The following is an 8,808-nucleotide window of genomic DNA, read 5'->3' on the forward strand; positions in this document are numbered from 1 at the left end:
CGAGGAGCGCCGCAGGAGCCGGCGGGACGCCATGCGAGCCAGGTAGGCAGGCGGTGCGCCGGGCCGGCCCCTGCGGGAGCTCCCGCCTCACGACCCGCCTTGTTCCCGCGGCGCCGGCTCGCGCTCGGGCTCGGCGGGTGTGTGCACCTCGCGGCCGCCGAGCGTTCCAGCGCCGCCTGAGCTCTGGGTCCGGGGTGCCGGGCGGCTTTGGGAAGCCTCGCGCGCCCCTGGCCGTTTCTCCGGGCGCCCTGGTCACCCCGTGCAGGAGGGCGGGCCGGGATTCCGGGCTCTGAGCCGCTCTTGGAGCCCCCGCGTGCTTTCGGCAGCTACTCTCCCGGCTCCGGCGCTTCCCGGAGCGCCCCTGCGAGGAGGTCCTCCTAGGCGACTGGGCACGAAGACGCAGAGGGGAGCGCTCGGTTGGCGCGGCCGTGGGGCGCTCCGAGGGCTTGCAGGGGCCGGGGCGCCCCCTCGCGCGGTCCCGGGTTAAACTTGGTGACAATGCATATTTCAACTTCGGAGATCCCTCGTTTTAAGATGGAAATGAAAGCCCAGGTTTCTGGCTTGGCCGTCCGTCCGGGGACCCAGCAGCCGCGAGGTGACAGCGCCGGCGGTCGGCGGGTGGGGACAGCTGGGAGAGGCACGTTGTTCTCTAAGTGATGTTTCCCGGGGAAGCCCGCGCCGCCGAGCGGATTCGTGGTCTGTAAGAGCCCAGCCTTAGAGTCCCGCAGCTCCTAGCCCGGGGCTGGCCCTGCAGCCTGGGGGCCCAGGCCTGTGCTGGCCCTTCCCAGGGGTGGTGAGCCGCCCGGGAGGACCGGGAGGAGGGCGGCCGGGCGCTCTACATGCGGAGAGGGTTGGGGAGCCTCATGAATCGATGAGATTTAAAAAGCGAACGCTGGGCAGGCTTTTATTCCTGCTTATTCTTTTCAAGTTAGTGCCGCAGCTTGGTACTGTGTACTTATCAGTAGTAATAAGTTAGCATAACTTTTGTTCTGATCACAGAAACAGAGTATGCTCTGGGTAGAAAACGGGGAAATGAAGAGAAATATAAACAGTAAAACAGACACCATCCCTGATCCCACAGTTCCCACCTGCCGTTAATATTGATTAATCTCCCTTGGGGTCGCACTCCTGCAGCTTTAATCAGTATGTGACAACTGGAGCCTATCTAGCTTAAATCAAAAGTAATCCCTTCATGCAACTCTTCCCACCCTTCCAAATGTGATTGCCTCTGAGCACCCAAGTTTGGGTTTATGGACCGGGCTGCCTTCTCAGCAGGCCGCCAGCCCCCTTTCCTGTGGGTGGGGTTCCCCATGCTTTCTGTATGTAGGCCTGAGATGGAGAGAGACAAGAGTGGTCAGCTTGGCACACTGGCTCGGACAGGATTGGCCTGGTGCCTCTCCACCCTCCCCTGTGGTTTTGGTTCCTTGCCTTGTTAAAATGAAGGTAATGATTCTCAATCTGCTTCTCAGGCCACCATAAAAATTAATGGGTGGTTTGGAAAGCATTTTGCCACCCTTGGATGGACAGCGGCTGCACTTTACGGGGCTAGGGAGCATTCTGCTGCCCTACATTGCTGTGGTCATCACATAAAACTGTCTAGCCCCCACCTGGCTATCCTGAACTGGAGACAGACTCCAGGAATACCCCGGGGAGCCTGGAGAACCATCTGGCCCCTGCTCAGGACAGTCTCCCAGGCCACGCCCCTCACCATGGGGGCTTTGGAAGGAGACAGCATGCCCAGATCTACCCCCCTTTTCTTGCTGCAAGTGGGCGGATGGGGAGTCGATAAGGGCGCACAGATAGAATTCGGGCTCCATGTTGCACAGGCCCGATGCTCATCTATGTGTGGACTGCCAGGGGCACGCTGAACCTAGAGGGAACAGTTAGTTCTGGGAGAATGACTCAGAAAGTGCACAAACCTGGCTTCCTGGGGGTTTGTTTTATGGCTCACTTGTTTACTAAATGAACAAGGACCAGCTCAGATCTGCTGGGCCTGAGAAGCTTCTGTGAGCTTTTTTTTTTTTCCTGCTTTTTTTCCCTATTGGTCCAAGACTTAGGCACCACACTTCAATGTCCTTTTATTATAAAAACAATTAGGGGGTCCTCATACCATTAGTTAATTTCAGGTATGAAAGGCCTGGGCAGGGAGAGGTGCCACACAGGTTTCCTTTTGTTCCCCTGGCACAGAAACCATGATGGAAGATCCTCTTTCTGTAAACGGCCTCACGGGTTCCAGTTTGTCATTTGATAGTTTCATTTTTTTATTGTCGCTTCCACCAATGCTTTGATCTGCCCAAGGTCTAGTAGCTGATGGCAGCCCAGACTCGGGGGGTTTCCGGAAGGACCCAGAAAGTGGGCTGGACAGGCTGCTGATAAGTTTTCTTAGCTAGGCTCATGGTCTGGTAATGTGCTCCCCCTTATCTCGGGGCAGGGAGGTAGGGGGGAGTAAGGCTGGATTTTCTCTTTTGCTGTTGTTTGTGAACTTGTGGCCTGGCATGGTTTTCCTGCAGGATGCTTGAGCAGAGTTCTTTCTTATTCTAATACTGGTTTCTAGATAATAAGCTATGCTAATGGCAGTGGGGTTTAAATCCGAGGAGCCTAGCCAGTTAAATGTGAGAAACGTGTGTGTGCTCCCTGTCTTCCTGGGGAGGAGGCCGCCTGCCTTCCACCAGTTTCTCCAGGGAACTGGAGAGCCACGGAGGTCAGCCCCTGCTGACCGCCCGAGCTCCGGGCAAACCTCTCTGGCTCCTGGTTGGAGGTTCCAGCCTTGTTTTGACGGAGTAGAAGCTGCTGTTGAGCAAGTGGGCCTCGGGCCAGCCATGTGGGTTCCCCGTAGCCTTGCTGTTTTCCAATTCGACACCTGAATTGGGTTGTGTTGCTATCTTTCTTCTGAGAATTGGAGTTGGGCCCCTGGGATATTTTATTTCCTCGGGCCCTGGAGATGGCCACTAGGAGTTCTTTGTCCCCAGGTCACTGCCTGACAACAAGGATTGGGAAAGGTCACCGAGCAGCTAAAGAGACTTCACAGAGTGCACATGGCCAGCTTTGCTCCCGGGCTGTCCACCGTTTACACTGGGTCTCCAGAGCTGGATCTCCTGGCTCCCGGCTCTTCGCACAACAGACACCCTGCATTCTGCCATCGCCCTCTGGAGGGAGTGACAGAAAAATAATTCACCAAGCCCCCACTCACCCAGGGAACAGTCCAGCAGCTCCTTTGGGGCATTGCCGGGAGCCTGCCCCTGCTGCCCCGAGGGTGTCCCTGTGTTACATAAGAGCACCTGATACGCAGGACCAGTGGCTGCTGGAGAGGGTGGCAGTGTTGCGCCTTTAGAAGAAGGCAGAGGCTGTAGAAGGTGTTTCGGAAAGAAAAGGCATGTGTGGTGTGTGTCAGGGAGGGAAGGGTAAAATCCCCTACTGTATTAAGGGGTCGCGGCATTAGGAAGGTTGAGCGCACACAGCCTCCCATCCGTCCCCCAGGTGAACACACACCTTCCCAAGCCACCAGCCAGTGCCTGCAGATTTGAAGGAGAGGATGGTGGACCGAGCTCAGCTGATTTAAATTGAGATTTGGGGGCTTATGTATGAGGGCCCGTGTGCACACCTAAACGGCTCGCAAAAACTAAGAATTTAAGTCGCTCTTCCCACATAGTAGTTCATTCAGTAAATGCTTGAGTTGGGACTCGAACCCGAATCTGCCTGAGCCCAGAGCACGCCCATCTCCCATCACTCAGGGTGCTGAATTAAAGAAACAAACAGCAATCCGTCATGCGCTTGGGTGGCATTAAGACACAGGCATGAAAATAGCTGAGTGCCTGCTTCCCTTAACACAATGACAGAAAAGCTCTTACTAGGAAGGTGAGGCAATCTTTAAAACCCATGAAAGCTTTGCAGCCTGAATGGAAGGCAGCCAGTTTGCACTTCCCCCCCCCAGGGGGTCAGTGCCTCCTTCACCCTGCCTGCAGGTTAAAGGTTGATGTATTTGGAAGGTTGTGGATTTTGAAGTTGGGATAACTCAGGCGTCTGCTCTGAGGTTTGTCCTTGCACCCTGAAAGGAGGGTATTCTGGGCAGATGAGGTCACTAGAATACGATTCAGATCATGGGAAGGCTGTTAAGTAAATGGAAGATAAGGGTTCCACCTCCCACTTTAAAGCCTAAGAAATGACATACTAATGAGATTATTCTTATCTGCTCTATAAAAGCTAGTCCCCGGGGACTCTGCTGAAGCCTGTTAGCCCAAGTCCTCTGAACAAATTGAAAAGCATACTTTCGTGAAAGGATTTTGTGGTTCCAAATTCTTACATGTCGTCCTCTCCCCTTTTTCCGTCTTCTCCCTTCCCCTCGTCAGGCAGGCAACTGAGGAGAACTCGGCTCCATTCTTGAACATGGAAGCCTCTGGGGCAGCGGTTCTCAACCTTCCTAATGCCGCGACCCCTTAATACGGTTCCTCGTGTTGTGGTGACCCCCAACCATAAAATTATTTTCGTTGCTACTCTATAACTGTCATTTTGCTACTGTCATGAATCGTCATGTAAATATCTTTTTGCTTTCCGAGGGTCTTAGGCGACCCCTGTGAAAGGGTCGTTCGACCCCCAAAGGGGTCGCGACCCACAGGTTGAGAACCGCTGCAAGTCTGCAGGCCTGAAAGGAGAGCAAATGTTTCCTGAGCCTGTGGTGTGCTGATAAACCTGAGAAAAAAAAAACAAGACAGCTATGGTTATAGCATCTGCCAATTACCAAGGTGTAAATACTCGCACCATAGCTGACTGCCAGCTACCAGTGTTGGGCTGCAACACTACTAAATACGTAACAATCTGTGAGCCAGTAAGAGCCAGCTCCAGCTCACCTTTCTTGCGCTGAGCCACCTGTCCAGTCCCCATATAATGGATAAAATGGCTGGCTGGCTTCTGCTTGGACCATGTCTGCCTAGAACAGCCGTTCTCAACCTTTCACAGGGGTCGCCTAAGACCATCGGAAAACATATTTTCGATGGTCTTAGGAACCGAGACCCCGCTCCTCTATCAGTCTCCAGGCCCACATGCAGATACGCCCACATACGAGTACCCGGCAACCCCTGTGAAAGGGTCGTTCGACCCCCAAAGGGGTCGCGACCCACAGGTTGAGAACCGCTGGCCTAGAAGCTGTGCTGAGAGAACTTGGGTGTCATGGAGGAGCCTCATTTGGCCAGCAACAGTAGAGTGCTTCAAAACTCAGACCACACCTTGAAACCACCTGGGAACTTTAAAAAAAATAAATAAATTCTTTTTAAACCTCTGCACGATCCTTCGCCAGTTGAATCAGAATTTCAGAGGGTGGGGCCCAGATATGAATAGTTTTTAAATGCTCCTAGAGGGACCCCCTTTATAAAGTCTATCCAGGGTTGAACCCCACTAATGCAGGAAATATGTGTAAGAAAGTTGGTGAGGGTCGATGTGCCTAAGTTTCTTTCAGCCAAACTGATGGACATACCTGGAAGCAAGATCTCAGATGCTCCTGAGAATGACAGTTTTGCAGGTTTTTTTATACACTGGGAATTAAGGAGGGAACAGAAAGAGGATTACTTGAAGGTGGGAAACAGGTCTCTATGATTGGATTACAGAATGGTTAAGATTATGTGCCCTCTTGAGGGTGTTTACACCTCAAGGGGTCTGAAAAAGAGGTGCTTCAAAGGTGTGTTAACCTAGAAGCACAGTAAACCATGGACAGGGCTGGCTTAAGGCAAAGAGAACCTTTTCATAGACCTGGGGCATGATGTCCCACCATGACCTGCCCAGTTAGCAGTGTATGATCAGATCACGCTGTGGGGTTACTTTTGGTCAGATTTATTACAGAGCCCATTTTCATACACAAGAGGTAGTTTGGGGCCAAGCATGGCAGACCCTGGATTTGAGGCTAAGGAGTTGAAACTTTGTCTTGTGGGGCCAGCAAAGGTTTTCCAGCAGGAAGCTCTGAGTGTGAGGAAGAGGCCAGCAGAGGCCCAGCAGTTGGTCTTACTCGCCGCCATGGTGGCCCACATACTCCTCTGGCCTTGGTTGCATCTGCTGGTCTAGAACAGAGAAGGGCCTTGGTGGAAGAAGGCGTCTAGATGAAGCGGGGAGGTGGCTCTTTGAGTGAGCTTGGCGAGCTAACCTCGGATGTTAAAGCAGAGAGACAGAGTCTAGAGGAGCTTTCGGGACCCCCAAGTGAAGAAAGGAGACACTCGACAGCTCAGGACTTGGTGAGAGTTCTTGAGCTTGGTTGCACACGTAAGATGATTCTGTTTTCTCTATCGTAATTCGCAGTAACAATATTTTATTTTTTTTTTAATTTTATTTTTTTTAAAGATTTTTTTTTTATTGGGGAATTGGGGGGATGGGAACAGTGATGGGGAATTGGGGGAAGGGGAACAGACAAGTTGCTGTCTTTTTTTTTGTTCTTCAGTCTAGTTGTGGAGGACGCTGCTTCACTGGCCCAAGTTGGCACCATCATTGCGCTCTTCCCCGGGCGAGGCAGATCAGTCGCCGGTTTCTGGACGGCCGCTCACTGCGGCTGCTGGCCGCTCACGCTGGCTGCTGGCTACATACAGTAGCCCATGGCAACCCACTGCCACAGGGGCTGCAGCCTACGCCGTCGCCAGCGACTCACGGCAGCCCAGCTCCAGGTTGAGCTGTTGTTCAGCATCTTAGCTGTGGAGGGCAGTGTCACTGGCCCTCATATGTGGGATCCGAACCGGGGCCCTCTGGCATCCCAAGCGAGTTCTTAACCATCGCGCCACTCGGCCGGCCCTCGCAGTAACAATATTTTAGAACGTGAGCGCTTCCTTTGGAAGCAGCGAGTGTGTGAGAAGCGAGTCTCCCTGAACTTCTGAGCCAGTCTTGTTAGCAGACCTGGGACTAGGAAGAGGCAGACGAGGGCCCTGGGGCGTGGGATTGAAGGAAGCATGGAGGGAGAGAGGGCAGACTCAGGCCTCGTCCCCTTCGACTTGAACCCAAGAGACTTGAGTGGAACAGTGGGGCCTGGGAGTATGCGTGTGGGTCAGCCCGTGAGGAAAGGCAGGAGCGAAGCAGCTGGCGGTGGGAGTCCATGTCCTGTGTGTGTCCCTGAGGCCAAGGAGGAGAAGGTTGGGGACGTGGAGGAAGGGGGTTGGGAGCCCAACGCAGACCAGACAGTTCCGGGTAAGGAATGACCAGAGAACTAACAGCGGGAAGACTGGGGGCCACTGGGTTTGGCTTCTTAGAACCATGTGATTATGGTAGTGGGAAGTTTCTAGAAAAAAATAGAGAACATGGAGGAGAGGCCACAGAGAAGAACATTAGTGATGACATCAATAAGATTGTCATTTGAGGGCGTCAAGACAGGCGGGACGCAGGGCTGGGTCACAGCGGCTAGGGTGCTGGGACCCGGGGAGGTCTGGTGGGCGTGACATGGGCCCATGACATGGGTCCAGCAGGGAGCCATGGAGGGTCCAGTGAGTGGGTGAGGGGCCCCAGAGATGGGCGTGGATGGTTGTCGTCAGGAGGTTTAAAAGGCTTCTCCAAATGCTTTTCAGGTTGTACCTCTGCTACTGCTTTTCACCAGCCTTTGTGAGGGGCTGGCTGGGGGCCTCATCTGTCCCTAAGACCCAGGTCCCTCAGGCTCCCTTCTCTGAGAAACCCATCCTGTCCCCCCAGGTCAGGAGCTAACATGCCTGGTGTCCCCCTAGGCGGGGCACTGCTGGGTGCCGGGTTACATTTTATTTATGGCCACGTCCCCATTGCACAGACAGTATGTCCCATGAAGCAGGAATTGACAGGTGAAGAGGGGCCGACCAAGCTGAAAGCTTAGGGTGGCAACTTCCCGTAGAACCATGTAGCAACTACGCTAATATTTCCTTCTGAACGGTTTAAAACTTATGGTATCTGACAGACGTAATTTCTGGCCTATGAATAATAATCAGCTTGCTTAGTTAGAACTGCTGTCAAGTGGCCATCCCATGGTCATGGTTCTGTGCGGTTTAATTTTTCATTCAGGGAAGCTAACGCACCTGTATTGACCCGTTTTACGCCATGGCCCTTTTTGAAAGGATTTGAATTTTTAATCGCCTCAGGATACAAAGAAGTAAATGGAACATCCTAAAAATGCACATACATTTAGACATTTTAAAATTACCCTTAGCGTCGCAGCTTTGACCAGTGGTATCAGGTATTTGTATGTGTCCCATGCATAATTGGAAAATAAAAGTACTGTGTTCAAATTGAACTGGAAGTAATAATTGTACAATAATACATATGTATTATTACATATGTATATAATATGTATACATACTATACTGATGTATAATAATACATATAAATAATTCAGGTAGCGTGCTGGGCCCAGGGCCTGGGAGCAGAGCATCTCTGAAGATGGCGTGGACGGCGGTGGTGGGAGCAAACCACGGTGCCATGTCAGTTTCCTTCCCGTTACCGCATCCCACATGCCCCCTGATAGAAGTGGTGAGGTTTCTCTTCCTTTGGTGACTTCAGAAATCAGTGTTTCGGGTGTTTACAGGAGGAGGGCTCTGTGCTGGCTTTATACTGGTCAGCTGACCACTGGCTAGCTCACCTTTATGGTGCTGACCGGGAGGGATACCAACGGGGCGAATCCTGGCCACATTCCAGGCCCATGTTGGGGGGTGCCGACGCTGGATGATATCAGAGGACATCGGTCCCTGGCTGGACATCCAAAATGAGTTCCCTGGAGTCTGCTAACCACCCACTGTTGGCTTATATTTTAGTAGAAGCACCTGTGAGCGCAGTGCTGTTCATTTAGGCCAGCGGTTCTCAACCTGTGGGTCGCGACCCCTTTGGGGG

The 8,808-nt window shown here is 52.7% G+C and overlaps 1 protein-coding gene across 2 annotated transcripts in view; it reads left to right on the plus strand.

The window, feature by feature from the left end:
* The window catches only part of SH3BP4 (SH3 domain binding protein 4), an 87,591-nt gene continuing 78,783 nt past the window's right edge, over nt 1–8,808 (plus strand). The window contains exon 1 of one of the 2 annotated variants that reach the window (XM_019630057.1): nt 1–42. The gene's annotated coding sequence lies outside the window, so the exon portion shown is untranslated. Of the gene's footprint in view, nt 43–279; nt 596–8,808 lie in introns of those variants that run through there. The other variant, XM_019630084.1, reaches the window with a different exon arrangement.

This window comes from Hipposideros armiger, unplaced genomic scaffold (assembly GCF_001890085.2).
Source record: "Hipposideros armiger isolate ML-2016 unplaced genomic scaffold, ASM189008v1 scaffold_17, whole genome shotgun sequence".
Lineage (NCBI taxonomy): Eukaryota > Metazoa > Chordata > Mammalia > Chiroptera > Hipposideridae > Hipposideros > Hipposideros armiger.